Below are 18,572 nucleotides of genomic sequence, written 5' to 3'. Positions count from 1 at the left end.
GGATGACATAGAAGATACCATTTAGGAACGTTCAGCGTTGGACATTTGCCTTTGGCTCAGGGCATGATCCTGGAGTGCTGGGATCTAGTTCCACATTGGGCTCCCTGCATGGAGCCTGCTTCTCCCTATGCCTGTGTCTCTACTTCTCTCTCTGTGTCTCATGAATAAATAAATACAAACTTAAAAAAAAAGAAGATACCATATTATCCATCATTCTAGCATCATTGGTGGATCTTCCAGATATCTGATTGATTGGTTAGGCAAATATTCCTAAAAGATAGTTGTAGAAGGTTGTAGGGGTGCTTATTTGGTTAAGAAATGGCTCTTGATATCAGCTCAGGTCTTGATATCAGGGTTGTGAATCAAGACCTCTCTTTGGCACCATGTTGAGTGTGGAGCCTACTTAAAAGTGAAAAAAAAAATTTGTAGAAACTTCAGGCGCCCCATGGAAGTGGAAAGAGGGTAACAGAACTAAAAAGGTGGAGGGTTCAGGGCGAGATGGTGGAGGGGTAGGGTCCTCCGCTCACTGGGCCCCACCAACTTACCTAGATAACTTTCAAATCATCCCCAAAACCTATGAATCAACCTGAGATTTAAAGAGAGAACAGGTGGAATGCTACAGAGAGAAGGGTTTTTGCTTCTAACAAGGTAGGAAGGCAGGGAGAAAAAGAAGTGGGGGAGAGCCTGCACAAGGAACCGGTTCTAAGGCTAGATGGTGGGAGTCCCCAAGACAGGAAAGCCCAGACCTGGAGAAGCAGGAACTTAAAAAATCTACACCAGATTATTCCTGGATGGAAAGGCACTGAGCAGGGAAATAGGGCAGGATCACAGGAGGGGCAGTGGATCCTCCAGTTTCCTAGAGTCACTAATAGAGGAAGAGCACCCAGGGGAAAGTGTGCCACAGACTGTGGGCTGATCTTGGTAAAGGGATGGAGTGCACACCTGGTGGGGCCTCAGGAGAACCTCAGGCTGTGGCTTTGGCGGTGGGGTCTGCACCCTGCTGTCTTCAAGAGCCACAGCCCCAAGAGAGCGATTATAGCATCACAGGCCCAGATTCCAGGGCACGAAGCAAACACAGCCTCCAATCCTGCACTCCCACGGGGACTGGTGGAGGCGGGTAGGTAACAGAACAGCGAGGACTCTCCCACAAGGCTCCCCCAAGCTGTGCAGATAAGGACTCCACACCCAGGGAGCATACAGGCCAGTGCTGACTGGGAGACTGCGTAGTTACTGTGGGGGCTGACTCCAAAGCTAGAGAGCTGGCCACTGCCAGTGTGGTTGTTCCTCCTTGTGTCGCTGTGTGCCTGAGAGGGACGGGGAACACAGGAAACAGGGGTCTCAAAGGATAAACAGCTGCCACTGGGCCCAGCACTTGGTGGGGGGCAGGGCAATTCCCCCAGGTACACACACCTGAGAATCAGCACAGCAGGCCCATTCCCCAGAAGACTAGCTGGAAGAACAGGGGAAGATCAAGTTATTAAAATGGCAGCGCTAGAAATCTCCAGGGGAAGTCAAGGGATTTACAGTAAACAGAACCAGAGGAATCATCTAGGATGAAATTTACTTAGAGCGTGGTTGATACTCTTGACGCAGCCCACTCATACAGCCACTCTGCACTAAGCAAAATGACGAGAAAGAAGAAGTCACCACAAAAGAAACAGAAACAGTACTCTGTGCCACAGAGTTAAGAAATTTGGATTACAATTCAATGTCATAAAGCCAATTCAGAAGCATAGCTATAAAGCTATTGGTGGCTCTGGAAAAAAACAGAGAAATCAAGAGACTTCATGACTGCAGAATTTAGAGCTAATCAGGCCAAAATTAAAAAATAACTAAATGAGATGCGATCCAAACTGGAGGTCCTAAAAATTAGGGTTAATGAGGTAGAAGAAAGAGTGAGTGACATAGAAGAGAAGTTGATTGCAAGGAAGGAAACTGAGGAAAAAAGAGAAGAACAATTAAAAGATCATGAGGAAAGGTTAAGGGAAATAAATGACAGCTTCAGAAGGAAAAATCTACATTGAATTGGGGTTCCAGAGGGCACCAAGATGGACAGAGGGCCAGAAAGCATATTTGAACAAATCATAGCTGAAAACTTCCATAATTTGGGGAGGGAAATAAGCATTCGAGTCCAGGAGATAGAAAGGTTCCGCCCCCTAAAATCAATAAAAACTGTTCAATACCTCGACATTTAACAGTGAAACTTGCAAATTCCAAAGATAAAGAGAGAATCCTTAAAGCAGCAAGAGACAAGAGATCACTATGGGTAGAAATACTAAATTCACAGCAGACCTCTCCACAGAGACCTGGCAGGCCAGAAAGGGCTGGCAGGATATATTCAGGGTCCTAAATGAGAAGAGCATGCAGTCAAGAATACTATATCTAGAAAGGCTCTCATTCAGAATAGAAGGAGAGATAAAGAGCTTCCAAGATAGGCAGAAACTGAAAGAATATGTGGCCACCAAATAACATCTGCAAGAAATATTAAGGGAGACTCTGTAAAGGGAAGAGGATGCCCAAATAAACAACCTAAAAAAACAGGGACTGAATAGATATTATTATGATACTAAATTCATCTTTTTCAATAGTAACTCTGAACGTGAATGGGCTTAATGATCCGATCAAAAGACGCAGGTTTTCAGAGTGGATTAAAAAGAAAAACTCATCTATTTGCTGTCTACAAGAGACTCACTTGAGACCTGTGGAGATGTACAGCCTGTGAACGAAAGGTTGGAGAACCATTTACCATTTAATTGTCCTCAAAAAATAAAAGCAGGGGTAGCCATCCTCATATCAGATAAATTAAAGTTTATCTCAAAGACTGTAGTAAGAGATGAAGAGGGACATTACATCATACTTAAAGGATCTATCCAACAGGAGGACCTAACAATCATGAATATTTATGCCCCTAATGTGGGACTTGCCAAATATATCAATTAATAATCAAAGTTAAGATATACTTAGATAATAATACACTAATTATGGGAGGCTTCTACATGGCACTTTCTGCAAATGACAGATCTTCTAAGCACATTTCCAAAGAAACAAGAGCTTTAAATGATACATGTGACCAGATGGATTTCACATATATTTAGAGAACTTTACATCCAAACGCAATTGAATACATATTCTTCTCAAGTGCACATAGAACTTTCTCCAGAATAGACCACATACTGGGTCACAAATGAGGTCTCAACTGATATCAAAAGATTGGGATTGCCCCTGCGTATATTCAGACCATAATGATTTGAAACTTGAACTCAATCACAAGAAGATATTAGGAAGAAACTCAAACACGTGGAGATGAAAGAGCATCCTGCTAAAAAAAGAAAGGGTCAACCCAGAAATTAGGGAAGAATTAAAAAGATTCATGGAAACAAATTTTTTAAATTTTTATTTATTTATGATAGTCACACACACACAGAGAGAGAGAGAGAGAGAGAGAGAGAGGCAGAGACATAGGCAGAGGGTGAAGCAGGCTCCATGCACCGGGAGCCCAACATGGGATTCAATCCCGGGGGTCCAGGATCACACCCTGGGCCAAAAGCAGGCACCAAACCGCTGGGCCACCCAGGTATCTCCTCATGGAAACAAATTAAAATGAAGATACAGCCGTTCAAAATCTATGGAATACAGTAAAGGCAGTCCAAGAAGGAAATACATCATAATACAAGCATCCCTAAAAAAAATGGAAAAAACTTCAAATACACAAGCTAACCTCACAGCTAAAGGAAATGGAGAAAGAAGAGCAAATAAAACCTACACCAGCAGAAGAAGAGTGTTAAAGATTACAGCAGAACTCAGTGAAATAGACTCTAGAGAACTCAGTGAAATAGAAGAAATGTAGAACAGATCAATGAAACCAGGAGTTGGTTCTTTGAAAGAATTAATAAGGTAGACAAAACATTACCAGCCTTATTAAAAAGAAAAATAGACTCAAATTAATAAAATCACGAATGAAAGGACAGATAAAAAACAATACCAAGAAATACAAATAACTTTAAAAACATTTTATGAGCAACTATATGCCAATAAATTAGCAATGTAGAAGAAATGGATGCATTTCTGGAAAACCACAAACTACGAAAACTGAAAGAAGAAATAGAGAGCCTGAGAAGGCAAATAAGCAGGGAGGAAATTGAAGTAGTCATCAAAAACCTCTCAAGACACAAAAGTCCAGGGCCAGATGGCTTCCCAGGGGAATTCTATCAAACGTTTAAAGAAGAAACCATACCTATTCTACTAAAGTTGTTATGAGAGTTAGAAAGGATGGAAAACTTTCACACTCGTTTTATGATGCCAATATCACCTTAATTCCAAAACCAAAGACCTCACCAAAAAGGAAAATTATAGACCACAATTCCTGAGGAACACAGATGCAAAAATTCCCAACAAGATAATAGCCAATAGGATCTAACAATACATGAAGAAGATTATTCACCATGACCAAGTGGGAATTATCCCCAGGATGCAAGGCTGGTTCAAGACTTGTAAAGCAATCAATGTGATAGATCTTATCAGCAACAGAAAAAACAAGAACCTTAGGATCCTCTCAATGGATGCAGAGAAAGCATTTAACAAAATACAGCATCATTCCTGATCAAAACGTTTCAGAGTGTAGGGATCGAGGGAATATTCCTCAGCATCTTAAAAGCAATCTATGAAAATCCCACAGCAAATATGATTCTCAATGGGGAAACACTGGGAGCCTTTCCCTTATGATCAGGAACACTGCAGGAATATCCACTCTCACCACTGTTCTTCCACATAGTATTAGAAGTTTAAGCCTCACCTATCAGGCAACAAAAAGAAATAAAAGGCATTCCAATTGACAAAGAAATCAAAATCTCCCTCTTTGCATATGACATGATACTATATATATGAAAACCCAAAGACTTCACCCAAGATTTCTGGAAATAAAACAGCAATTTGGCGGTGTGGCAGGATACAAAGTCAATGCCCAGGAATCAGTAGCATTTCTATACACTAACAATGAGACTGAAGAAACAGAAATTAAGGAGTCAATCCCATTTACAACTGCATGCAAAAGCATAAGGTACCTAGGAATAAACCTAACCAAAGTGGTAAAGATTTTTCACCCTAAAAACTACAAAACATTTCTGAAAGAAATTGGGGAAGACACAAAGAAATGGAAAAATATTCCATGCCCTTGGATTGGAAGAATTAATATAATGAAAATGTCAATGTTACCCAGGACAATTTACACATATAATGCAATCCATATCAAAATAAAATGGACCAGGTGATCCCTGAGTGGATCAGCAGTTTAGCACCTTCCTTCGGCTAAGGATGTAATCCTGGAGCCTCAGGATTGAGTCCCATGTTGAGCTCCCTACAGGCAGCCTCCTTCTTCCTCTGCCTGTGTCTCTACCTGTCTGTATTTCTGTGTCTCTCATGAATAAATAAAATATTTAAAGAAATACCATGGACTTATGACTTTTTTCAGAGAGTTGGAACAAAGAATCTTTAGATTTGTCTGGAATTAGAAAATACCCTGAATAGCAAGGGGAATATTGAAAAACAAAACAAAACAAAACAAACCCCCCCAAAAAACAAACAAAAAACAGAACTGGGGACATCACAATGCCGGATTTCAAGTTGTACTACAAAGCTGTGATCATCAAGACAGTATGGTACTGGCACAAAAACAGTCACAGAAATCAATGAAATAGAGTAAAGAACCTAGAAATGGGCCCTCAATTCTATACTTAACTAATATTCGACAACGCAGGAAAGACTATCCACTTCCCAAAAGACAGTCTCTTCAATAAATGGTGCTGGGAAAATTGGACATCCACATGCAGAACAAGAAAACTAGACCATTGTCTTACACCATACACAAAACCTCAAAATGGATGAAAGATCTAAATGTGAGACAAGATTCCATCAAAATCCGAAAGGAGAACACAGGCAACACCCTTTTTGAACTTGCCCACAGCAACTTCTTGCAAGATACATCTATGAAGGTAAGGGAAACAAAAGCAAAAATGAACTATTGGGACTTCATAAAGATAAAAAGCTTCTGCACGGCAAAAGAAACAGTAAACAAAACCAAAGGTCAACCTACAGAATGGGAGAAGATATTTGCAAATGATATATCAGATACAGTACTCAGATTGAAGTTCTATAAAGCACTCATTAAACTCAACAGCAAAGAAACAAACAATCCAATCATGAAATGGGCAAAAGACATGAAGAGAAATCTCACAGAGGAAGACATAGACATGGCCAACAAGCACGTGAGAAAATGCTCCGCATCGCTTTCCAATCAGGGAAATACAAATCAAAACCACAATGAGATACCACCTCACACCAGTGAGAATGGGGAAAATTAACAAAGCAAGAAACCATAAATGTTGGAGAGGAAGTGGAGAAAGGGGAACCCTCTTGCACTGTTGGTGGGAATGTGAACTGGTGCAGCCACTCTGGAAAACTGTGTGGAGGTTCCTCAAAGAGTTAAAAATACATCTGCCCTAAGAATCAGCAATTGCACTGTTGGGGATTTACCCCAAAGATACAGATGCAGTGAAACGCCGGGACACCTGCACCCTGATGTTTCTAGCAGCAATGTCCACAATAGCCATACTGTGGAAGGAGCTTCGGTGTCCATCGAAAGATGAATGGATGAAGAAGATGTGGTTTATGTATACAATGGAATATTACTCAGCCATTAGAAATGACAAATACCCACCATTTGCTTCGACATGGATGGAACTGGAGGGTATTATGCTGAGTGAAGAAGTCAATTGGAGAAGGACAAACATTATATGGTCACATTCATTTGGGGAATATAAAAAATATTGATCAGGAATGGATGCTGTATTTTGTCAAATGCTTTCTCTGCATCTATTGAGAGGATCATATGGTTCTTGTTTTTTCTCTTGCTGATATGATAAATCACATTGATTGTTTCATTCAAAAGTTAGTCTTTCACATACGAAAATTGTAGCAAAACAATATTCAAATTCCAGTATATTTTTTATTTATATATATTTTTAATAATAAATTTATTTTTTTGTTGGTGTTCAATTTGTCAACATACAGAATAACACTCAGCGCTCAACCTGTCAAGTGCCCACCTCAGTGCCCTTCATCCATTCACCCCCAACCCCCGCTCTACTCCACTTCCACCACCCCTAGTTCATTTCCCAGAGTTAGGAGTATTCATGTTCTGTCTCCCTTTCTAATATTTCCTACCCATTTCTTCTCCTTTTCCTTCTATTCCCTTTCACTATTATTTATATTCCCTAAATGAATGAGACCATATAATGTTTGTCCTTCTCCGATTGACTTACTTCACTCAGCATAATACCCTCCAGTTCCAACCACGTCGAGGCAAATGGTGGGTATTTGTCATTTCTAATGGCTGAGGAATATTCCATTGTATACATAGACCACATCTTCTTTATCCATTCATCTGTTGATGGGCACTGAGGCTCTTTCCACAGTTTGGCTATTGTGGACATTGCTGCTAGAAACATCGGGTGCAGGTGTCCCGGCATTTCATTGCATCTGTATCTTTGGGGTAAATCCCCAGCAGTGCAATTTCTGGGTCGTAAAACAATGTATAGGTTTATTTCATAATGAAGAATCTCATCATACACTTAACAATACAAAGTTAATTTTATCATAGTCATCTTTGTACATTCTCTTCCCTGAAGAGAAAACCGAAATACACTTCATTCAAACCTATGAATAGTCCTTTTGTTGTTGTTGTTGTTGTTTTTAAAGATTCTATTTATAACTAAGTGCTACACCCGACTTGATGTTTGAAATTACAATCCTGAGATCAAGATCAATGTCCTAGTAACTGATCCAGGCAGGCACCCTAAACATATGAATAGTTCTTAAAGATGGCAAGTATCTTGTTTCATGTATTATTTATTTTTCAAGATATGCATCAGTGTTTTGCTGAATTTTACAACTGTGTGTGTGTGTGTAAGTATGTAGATGTGTATATCGATTTTTTAAGGGGATAGATCATACATATTGAATTTGTGCATAAAATAGTAAAGGGAACTGTTAAGTAGCCACTATCCATATAGTAGACAATATCATTATTTAGGAAACAGTATGATTCCCTAAGAAAAAATTAGACGGGGGAGGGGCAAGATGGCAGAAGAGTAGGGTCCCCAAGCCACCTGTCCCCACCAAATTACCTAGATAACCTTCAAATCATCCTGAAAATCTACGAATTTGGCCTGAGATTTAAAGAGAGACCAGCTGGAATGCTACAGTGAGAAGAGTTCACGCTTCTATCAAGGTAGGAAGACGGGGAAAAAGAAATAAAGACACAAAAGGCCTCCAAGGGGGAGGGGCCCCGCGAGGAGCCGGGCTGAGGCCGGGGCGAGTGTCCCCAGGACAGGAGAGCCCAGTCCCGGAGGAGCAGGAGCTGCACCGACCTTCCCGGGCGGAGAGGGGCTCGCGGGGAGGTGGAGCAGGACCCAGGAGGGCGGGGATGCCCTCGGGCTCCCGGGGACACTAACAGACACCTGCGCCCCGGGAGAGTGCGCCGAGCTCCCTAAGGGCTGCAGCGCGCAGGGCGGGACCCGGAGCAGCTCGGGGGGGCTCGGGGGCGGCTCCGCGGAGGGGGCTGCGGGGCGGGAGCAGCTCGGGGGGCTCGGGGGCGGCTCCGCGGAGGGGGCTGCGGGGCGGGAGCAGCTCGGGGGGCTCGGGGGCGGCTCCGCGGAGGGGGCTGCGGGGCGGGAGCAGCTCGGGGGGGGCGGCTCCGCGGAGGGGGCCGCGGGGCGGGAGCAGCTCGGGGGGCTCGGGGGCGGCTCCGCGGAGGGGGCTGCGGGGCGGGAGCAGCTTGGGGGGCTCGGGGGCGGCTCCGGGGCGGCTCCGCGGAGGGGGCCGCGGGGCGGGAGCAGCTCGGGGGGCTCGGGGGCGGCTCCGCGGAGGGGGCTGCGGGGCGGGAGCAGCTCGGGGGGGGCGGCTCCGCGGAGGGGGCCGCGGGGCGGGAGCAGCTCGGGGGGCTCGGGGGCGGCTCCGTGGAGGGGGCCGCGGGGTGGGAGCAGCTCGGGGGGCTCGGGGGCGGCTCCGCGGAGGGGGCCGCGGGGCGGGAGCAGCTCGGGGGGGCTCGGGGGCGGCTCCGCGGAGGGGGCCGCGGGGCGGGAGCAGCTCGGGGGGCTCGGGGGCGGCTCCGTGGAGGGGGCCGCGGGGCGGGAGCAGCTCGGGGGGGCTCGGGGGCGGCTCCGCGGAGGGGGCTGCGCGGCCCGGGAGCGCGAATCCAACAGCGCAGTCCCAGGAGCACAGGGCGCCAGGACACAGTACGGGATCCGGCCTCCCCCCGGGACAGGCAGAGGCCGGGAGGGCCCAGGACCCCAAGGACGCTCCTGCCCCGAGCTGAGCAGATCAGTGGCCCCGCCCCGAAGCCTCCAGGCCCTGTAGACAGAGAGCTCCCTAGTTCCTGCGGGAGCTGACTCCAGGGCTCCAGAGCTGGCCGTGGCCACTGTGGTTGTTCCTCCTGCGGCCTCACGTCGTAAACAACCCCCACTGAGCCTCACAGTGGCCTCAATGGATAAAGAGTTTAAACATCTTTCACTGAGCCCTGCACAGGAGGGCTCAGTGAAAGGAGATGAGCAGGGAGCTGAGCAGCCCCCCAAGTGCTTACACCTGAAAATCAGCACAACAGGCCCCTCCCCCAGAAGACCTACTAGACGGACAAGTTCCAGGGGAAGTGAAGGGACTTAAAGTATACAGAATCAGAAGATACTCCCCCGTGTATTTTTTTTTCTTTTTGATTTCTGTTTGCTTCCCCCCTTTTTTTCCCTTTCTTTCTTTTTCTCTTTTTCTTCTCTTTTTTCTTTTTTTCTTCCTTTTTTCTTTTTTCTTTTTATCTTTTCTTTCATTCTTTCTCTCTCTTTTTCTCCTTTTCCCAATAAAACTTGTTTTTGGCCATTCTGCACTGAGCAAAATGACTAGAAGGAAAACCTCGCCTCAAAAGAAAGAATCAGAAACAGTCCTCTCTCACACAGAGTTACAAAATCTGGATTACAATTCAATGTCAGAAAGCCAATTCAGATGCACTATTATACAGCTAGTGGTGGCTCTAGAAAAAAGCATAAAGGACTCAAGAGACTTCACGACTGCTGAATTTGGATCCAATCAGGCAGAAATTAAAAATCAATGGAATGAGATCCAATCCAAACTAGAAGTCCTAACGACAAGGGTTAATGAGGTGGAAGAACGAGTGAGTGACATAGAAGACAAGTTGATGGCAAAGAGGGAAACTGAGGAAAAAAGAGACAGACAATTAAAAGACCATGAAGACAGATTAAGGGAAATAAACGACAGACTAAGGAAGAAAAACATATGTTTAATTGGGTTTCCCGAGGGCACGAAAAGGGACAGAGATCCAGAATATGAATTTGAACAAATCATAGCTGAAAACTTTCCTAATCTGGGAAGTGAAACAGGCATTCAGATCCAGAAAATAGAGAGATCCCCGTAAAGTCAATAAAAACTGTTCAACACCTCGACATTAAGCTTGCAAATGCCAAAGATAAAGAGAAGATCCTTAAAGCAGCAAGAGACAAGAAATCTCTGACTTTTATGGGGAGGAGTATTAGGTTAACAGCAGACCTCTCCACAGAGACCTGGCAGGCCAGAAAGGGCTGGCAGGATATATTCAGGATCCTAAATGAGAAGAACATGCAACCAAGAATACTTTATCCAGCAAGGCTCTCATTCAAAATGGAAGGAGAGATAAAGAGCTTCCAAGAAAGGCAGGAACTGAAAGAATATGTGACCTCCAAACCAGCTCTGCAAGAAATTATAAGGGGGACTCTTAAAATTCCCCTTTAAGAAGAAGTCCAGTGGAACAATCCACAAAAACAAGGACTGAATAGATATCATGATGACTTAAACTCGTATCTTTCATAGTAACTCTGAACGTGAACGGGCTTAATGACCCCATCAAATGGCGCAGAGTTTCAGACTGGATAAAAAAGCAGGACCCATCTATTTGCTGTCTACAAGAGACTCATTTTAGACAGAAGGACACCTACAGCCTGAAAATAAAAGGTTGGAGAACCATTTACCATTCAAGTGGTCCTCAAAAAAAAGCAGGTATAGCCATCCTTATATCAGATAAAATAAAATTTATACCAAAGACTGTAGTGAGAGATCAAGAGGGACACTACATCATACTTAAAGGATCTATCTAACAAGAGGACTTAACAATCCTCAATATATATGCCCCAAATGTGGGAGATGCCAAATATATAAATCAATTAATAACCAAAGCGAAGAAATACTTAGATAATAATACACTTATACTTGGTGACTTCAATGTAGCTCTTTCTTTTTTTAAAAAATTTTTATTTATTTATGATAGTTACAGAGAGAGAGAGAGGCAGAGACACAGGCAGAGGGAGAAGCAGGCTCCATGCACCGGGAGCCCGATGTGGGATTCGATCCCGAGTCTCCAGGATTGCGCCCCGGGCCAAAGGCAGGCGCCAAACCGCTGCGCCACCCAGGGATCCCAAATGTAGCTCTTTCAATATTCAATAGGTCTTCTTAGCACAACATCTCCAAAGAAACGAGAGCTTTAAATGATACACTGGACCAGATGGATTTCACAGATATCTACAGAACTTTACATCCAAACTCAACTGAATACACATTCTTCTCAAGTGCACATGGAACTTTCTCCAGAATAGACCACATACTGGGTCACAAATCGGGTCTGAACCAGTAACAAGAGATTGGGATCGTCCCCTGCATATTCTCAGACCACAATGCCTTGAAATTAGAACTAAATCACAACAAGAAGTATGGAAGGACCTCAAACACGTGGAGGTTAAGGACCATCCTGCTAAAAGATGAAAGGATCAACCAGGAAATTAAGGAAGAATTAAAAAGATTCATGGAAACTAATGAGATTGAAGATACAACCGTTCAAAATCTTTGGGATGCAGCAAAAGCAGTCCTAAGGGGAAATACATCACAATACAAGCATCCATTCAAAAACTGGAAAGAACTCAAGTACAAAAGCTAACCTTACACCTAAAGGACCTACAGAAAAAACAGCAAATAGATCCTACATCCACCAGAAGAAGAGAGTTAATAAAGATTCGAGCAGAACTCAATGAATTCGAGACCAGAAGAACTGTGGAACAGATCAACAGAACCAGGAGTTGGTTCTTTGAAAGAATTAATAAGATAGATAAACCATTAGCCAGCCTTATTAAAAAGAAGACAGAGAAGACTCAAATTAATAAAATCATGAATGGCAAAGGAGAGATCACTACCAACACCAAGGAAATACAAACGATTTTAAAAACATATTATGAACAGCTATACGCCAATCAATAAATTAGGCAATCTAGAAGAAATGGACGCATTCCTGGAAAGCCACAAACTACCAAAACTGGAACAGGAAGAAATAGAAAACCTGAACAGGCCAATAACCACGGAGGAAATTGAAGCAGTCATCAAAAGCCTCCCAAGACACAAGAGTCCAGGGCCAGATGGCTTCCCAGGGGAATTCTATCAAACGTTTAAAGAAGAAACCATACCTATTCTACTAAAGCTCTTTGGAAAGATAGAAAGAGATGGAGTACTTCCAAATTCGTTCTATGAGGCCAGCATCACCTTAATTCCAAAACCAGACAAAGACCCCACCAAAAAGGACAATTACAAACCAATATCCCTGATGAACATGGAGGCCAAAATTCTCAACAAGATACTAGCCAATAGGATCCAACAGTACATTAAGAAAATTATTCACCATGACAAAGTAGGATTTATCCCGGGGACACAAGGCTGGTTCAACACTCGTAAAACAACCAATGTGATTCATCATATCAGCAAGAGAAAAACCAAGAACCATAAGATCCTCTCAAAAGATGCAGAGGAAGCATTTGACAAAATACAGCATCCATTCCTGATCAAAACTCTTCAGAGTGTAGGGATGGAGGGAACATTCCTCAACATCTTAAAAGCCATCTACGAAAAGCCCACAGCAAATATCATTCTCAATGGGGAAGCACAGGGAGTCTTTCCCTTTAGATCAGGAACAAGACAGGGATGTCCACTCTCACCACTGCTATTCAACATAGTACTGGAAGTTCTAGCCTCAGCAATCAGACAACAAAAAGATATTAAAGACGTTCAAATTGGCAAAGAAGAAGTCAAACTCTCCCTCTTTGATGATGACATGATACTCTACATAGAAAATCCAAAAGCCTCCACCCCAAGATTGCTGGAACTCATACAGCAATTTGGCAGTGAGGCAAGGTACAAAATCAATGCCCTGAAATCAGTGGCATTTCTATACACTAACAATGAGCCTGAAGAAAGAGAAATTAAGGAGTCAATCCCATTTACAATTGCACACAAAAGCATAAGATACCTAGGAATAAACCTAACCAAAGAGGTATAGGATCTATACCCTAAAAACTATAGAACACTTCTGAAAGAAATTGAGGAAGGCACAAAGATTTGGAAAAATAGTCCATGCTCATCGATTGGCAGAATTAATATTGTGAAAATGTCAATATTACCCAGGGTAATTTACATGTTTAATGCAATCCCTATGAAAATACCATGGGCTTTCTTCAGAGTTGGAACAAATTTTTTAAAGATTTGTGTGGAATCAGAAAAGACCCCGAATAACCAGGGGAATTTTAATAAAGAAAACCATATCTGGGGGCATCACAATGCCAGATTTCAGGTTGTACTACAAAGCTGTGGTCATCAAGACAGTGTGGTCCTGGCACAAAAACAGACACATAGATCAATGGAACAGAATAGAGAACCCAGAACTGGACCCTGAACTTTATGGTAAAGTAATATTCGACAGAGGAAAGAGTATCCACTGGAATAAAGACAGTCTCTTCAATAAATGGTGCTGCGAAAATTGGACATCCACATGTAGAGGGATGAAACTAGACCACTCTCTTTCACCATACACAAAGATAAACTCAAAATGGATGAAAGATCTAAATGTGAGACAAGATTCCATCGAAATCCTAGAGGAGAACACAGGCAACACCCTTTTGACTCGGCCGCAGTAACTTCTTGCAAGATACATCCACGAAGGCAAAAGAAACCAAAGCAAAAATGAACTATTGGGACTTAATCAAGATAAGAAGCTTTTGCACAGCAAAGGGTACAGTCAACAAAACTAAAAGACAACCTTCATAATGGGAGAAGATATTTGCAAATGACCTATCAGATAAAGGGCTAGTTTCCAAGATTTAAGGAACTTATTAAACTCAACAGCAAAGAAACAAACAATCCAATCATGAAATGGGCAAAAGACATGAAGAGAAATCTCACAGAGGAAGACATAGACATGGCCAGCATGTTCATGAGAAAATGCTCTGCATCACTTGCCATCAGGGAAATACAAATCAAAACCACAATGAGATACCTCCTCACACCAGTGAGAATGGGGAAAATTAACAAGGCAGGAAATCACAAATTTGGAGAGGATGTGGAGAAAAGGGAACCCTCTTACACTGTTGGTGGGAATGTGATCTGGTGCAGCCACTCTGGAAAACTGTGTGGAGGTTCCTCAAAGAGTTTAAAATAGACCTTACCTATGACCCAGCAATTGCACTCTTGGGGATTTACCCCAAATATACAGATGCAATGAAACGCCGGGACGCCTGCACCCCAATGTTTATAGCAGCAACGTCCACAATAGCCAAATTATGGAGGGAGCCTCAGTGTCCATCGAAAGATGAATGGATAAAGAAGATGTGGTTTATGTATACAATGGAATATTACTCAGCCATTAGAAATGACAACTACCCACCATGTGCTTCAACGTGTATGGAACTGGAAGGTATTATGCTGAATGAAGTAAGTCAATTGGAGAAGGACAAACATTATATGTCCTCATTCATTTGGGGAATATAAATAATAGTGAAAGGGAATATAAGGGAAGGGAGAATAAGTGTGTGGGAAATATCAGAAAGGAGACAAAACATAAAGACTCCTAAGTCTGAGAAACGAACTAGGGGTGGTGGAAGGGGAGGAGGGCGGCAGTTGGGGGTGAATTGGTGACGGGCACTGAGGGGGGCCCTTGACGGGATGAGCACTGGGTGTTATTCTGTACGTTGGTAAATTGAACACCAATAAAAAAAAATTTACTATAAAAAATAAAATAAAATAAAATTTATTTGTGATTAGGAAAAAAAAATTAAAGAACTATAACTCAATTTCTAGACGTTAATAAAATTGGCCAAGTTAAAGTATATTCTTAACTGAATATTTTTTACATTTAAATACTTATATTTCAAATTACAAATACAGATTAAACTAGTTTTTATAGCATATCAGTTTTATTTTATAATGATTTAGAAATAATCCATTTCACATTCTTTAAGCTTTATCCAAATAACAAGTGAGACGGAAAATTGAGTTCCATATTCTATTCACTCATTCATGTATTTAATATATATTTTTGAGGAAATACTATGTTCCAGGCATTGTTTTAACCATTCAGAATGTACAGAGTTGAAAATAAAGTTTCTGTTAGAAAGGATTTCCATTGGTCAGTTAGAATGGCAATAAACAATAAGTAAAGCTCATAATTTTATTTAATATGTAAAAGGTGAAAAATTTGCAAAATAAATCAAAGGGCAGCATAGTAAGAGGAGAAATAGGCAAGCTGAGGTGTGGGGGATATTAAAATTTTCAGTAGACAATGCTGGCGTAGGTATCACTTAAAAAATGACATTTGACAAAAGACTGAACTTGATTCAAGATTATGGAATTAAGAATGTGAGACTACAGGGCGTTAACAGCTTATTCAATAGAACGAATATCATCATTTGATTCAAACATAAATGGCCACATTATAAAACAAGAACACTTCTTATGCTGGTTGAAATCTTATTGAGTATAATTGTAAAATATGCATCCCTCCCATTTTAATACATTTCTCAATGTAAATGTGTTTGAGAGTTATATTATTGCTTTTTTTTTTCATTTTAGGGAAAAAAATGGAGTTCATGATGGGACATGAGAATCACATTTTTACCAGTGACTTCATTCTCTTAGGACTCTTTGCTTCTTCCCATACAAGCCAAATTTTCTTCCCCTTTATATTCATCATTTTATGGTGTCTTTAACAGAAAACACAATCATGATCCTCCTTATCCTCAGGGACTCGAGACTCCATACTCCAATGCATTTCCTGCTCAGCCACCTCTCTTTCATGGACATCTTGCATATTTCCAACATTGTTCCCAAAATGATCACCAACTTTCTCTCAGGCAGAACTATTTCATTTGCAGGTTGTGGCTTCCAGATATTTCTATCCCTCCTCCTGGATGGTGAGTGCCTTCTCCTGGCGGCAATGTCTTATGATCGCTATGTAGCCATCTGTCATGCACTGCACTATCCCATACTTCTATCCCATACTTATGAATGACTATGTCCGCAATCTCATGGCTGCAGGGTCCTGGCTTGTTGGGACCATCAACTCCATAGCCCACACAGCTTATGCCCTGTACTTTCCCTTCTGTGGTTCGAGAGCCATTGATCACTTTTTCTGTGAAGTCCCTGCCATGTTGAAGTTGTCCTGTGTGGACACAACACCCTATGGACAAGAAGCTTATGTAAGTGGCATAATTTTTCTCTTTTTTCCTGCCTCCCTAATCTCCCTCTGGTAGCCATCAGTTTGTTTTCTATAATTAAGTCTGTTTCTTTCTCTCTCTTTTGCTCTCACTTTCTTTTATTTTTTCCCTTTGTGCATATTTTTGTTGTTTCTTAAATTCCATATATAAGTGCAATTGTATGATATTTATCTTTCTCGAACCTAATTGGGTTAGTATTATACTCTTTAGCTCCATCTATTTGTTACAAATAGCAATATTTCATTCTTTTAAAAATTATTTTAAATAAATTAACATATAGTGTATTATTAGTTTCAGGGATAGAGTTTAGTGATTAATCAGTTGCATATAACACCTAGTGTTCATTCCATTAAGTGCCTTCCTTAATGTCCATCACCCAGTATACCATATCCTCCCACCCAACTCCCCTCGAGCAACCCTCAGTTTGTTTCCCAGAGTTAAGTGTCTATTTTCGGGATGCCTGGGTGGCTCAGCAGTTTAGCACTTGCCTTTGGTGCATGGTATGATCCTGGAGTCCTGGGATCAAATCCCACATCAGGCTCCCTGCATGAGCCTGCTTTTCCCTCTGCCTATGTCTCTGACTCTCTTTCACACTCTCTCTCTGTCTCTCATGAATAAATAAGTAAAATCTTTTTAAAAAGAATTTATGTATATATATATATTTTTTCTTTTTTGCTTAACATTTTAGATTTATTTTGCTTAGCATAATGCCTTCTAGTTTTATCCACATCATTGCAAATGGAAAGATTTCATTCCTTTTGATGGCTGAGTAATGACTATTCTTTATCCATTCATCTGTCCTTGTACATCTGCCTCTTTCCATATTTTGACTATTGTGGATATCGCTGCTGTAAACACTGGGATATGTGTGCCCTCTCAAATAACTACGTTTGTATCCTTTGCCATTCTTTTATATCTATCTATCTATAGATCTTAATATATATTATGATATATATTATATATAATATATAATACAACATTAAATAAATATATAATTATAATACCATATATAATTATATATTAATTAATAATAATCATATTATATATAATATAATATGTGATGTAATATAATATATCATATATATTAAGATCAATATATAGATCTATATATAGATATATTATATATTATATATCATATATATCTTAATATATATTAAGATCTATCTATCTATCTATCTATCATCTATCATCTATGCCATTTATTTATCCATTCATCAATTGATGGGCATTTGGGGCTGCTTCCATATCTTGAAAATTATACATAATGATGCTGTAAATACACCGGTGCATGTATCCTTTTGCATTAGTATTTTTATAAAATTTGGGTAAATGCCTAGTAGTGCAATTGATCATAGAGTAGTTCTATTTTAAAATTTCTGATGAACCTCCATGTTGTTTCCCAGAGTGACTGCATTAGTTTGCATCTCACCAATACTGCAGGAGGGATTCTTTTCCTCCATAGTCTTGCCAAAAATTGTTACTTCTTGTGTTTTTTACTTTAGTCATTATGATAGATGTGAGGTAATATCTCATTGTAATTTTCATTTGCATCTCCCTAATGATGAGAGATGTTTTTATTCATTTTTTAGTTTAAGTATAATGCACATTTAGCATTATATTAGTTTCAGCAACTGTCTTCTCAAGGCCCTTAATTTTCTGCTAACATTTTCTTTGAGATTTATTTTGTTTTGCTTTTGATTTATTTTTGTATTCTGACTACCACCTGATCCTATGAAAACAAGGCATGATTTTAGTATTAGTTTCTTCCAGGAATTGAAATATATTGTAGTTAATATTGTGGTATAGCAAGCTAATGCAAACATTAGTGGTTTAAAATAATAATACTAATTTATTTTGCTCATAAAACTTGTTTAGGCAAAGTTTGATAGACACTTCATTTTTGTGTTAGTTGGGACAACTCAAGTGAATCTGTAGACTCATCTCCAAGATAACTTA

At 41.1% G+C, this 18,572-nt stretch overlaps 1 pseudogene; it reads left to right on the top strand.

Moving 5' to 3' along the window:
* Positions 1 to 16,123: 16,123 nt before the first annotated feature.
* Positions 16,124 to 16,652, top strand: LOC144289203 (olfactory receptor 2AJ1-like; annotated as a pseudogene).
* Positions 16,653 to 18,572: the final 1,920 nt, after the last annotated feature.

The sequence above is a fragment of the Canis aureus genome, chromosome 18 (genome assembly GCF_053574225.1).
Source record: "Canis aureus isolate CA01 chromosome 18, VMU_Caureus_v.1.0, whole genome shotgun sequence".
Taxonomy (NCBI): Eukaryota; Metazoa; Chordata; class Mammalia; order Carnivora; family Canidae; genus Canis; species Canis aureus.
This window is presented reverse-complemented; position numbering and strand designations above follow the sequence as displayed.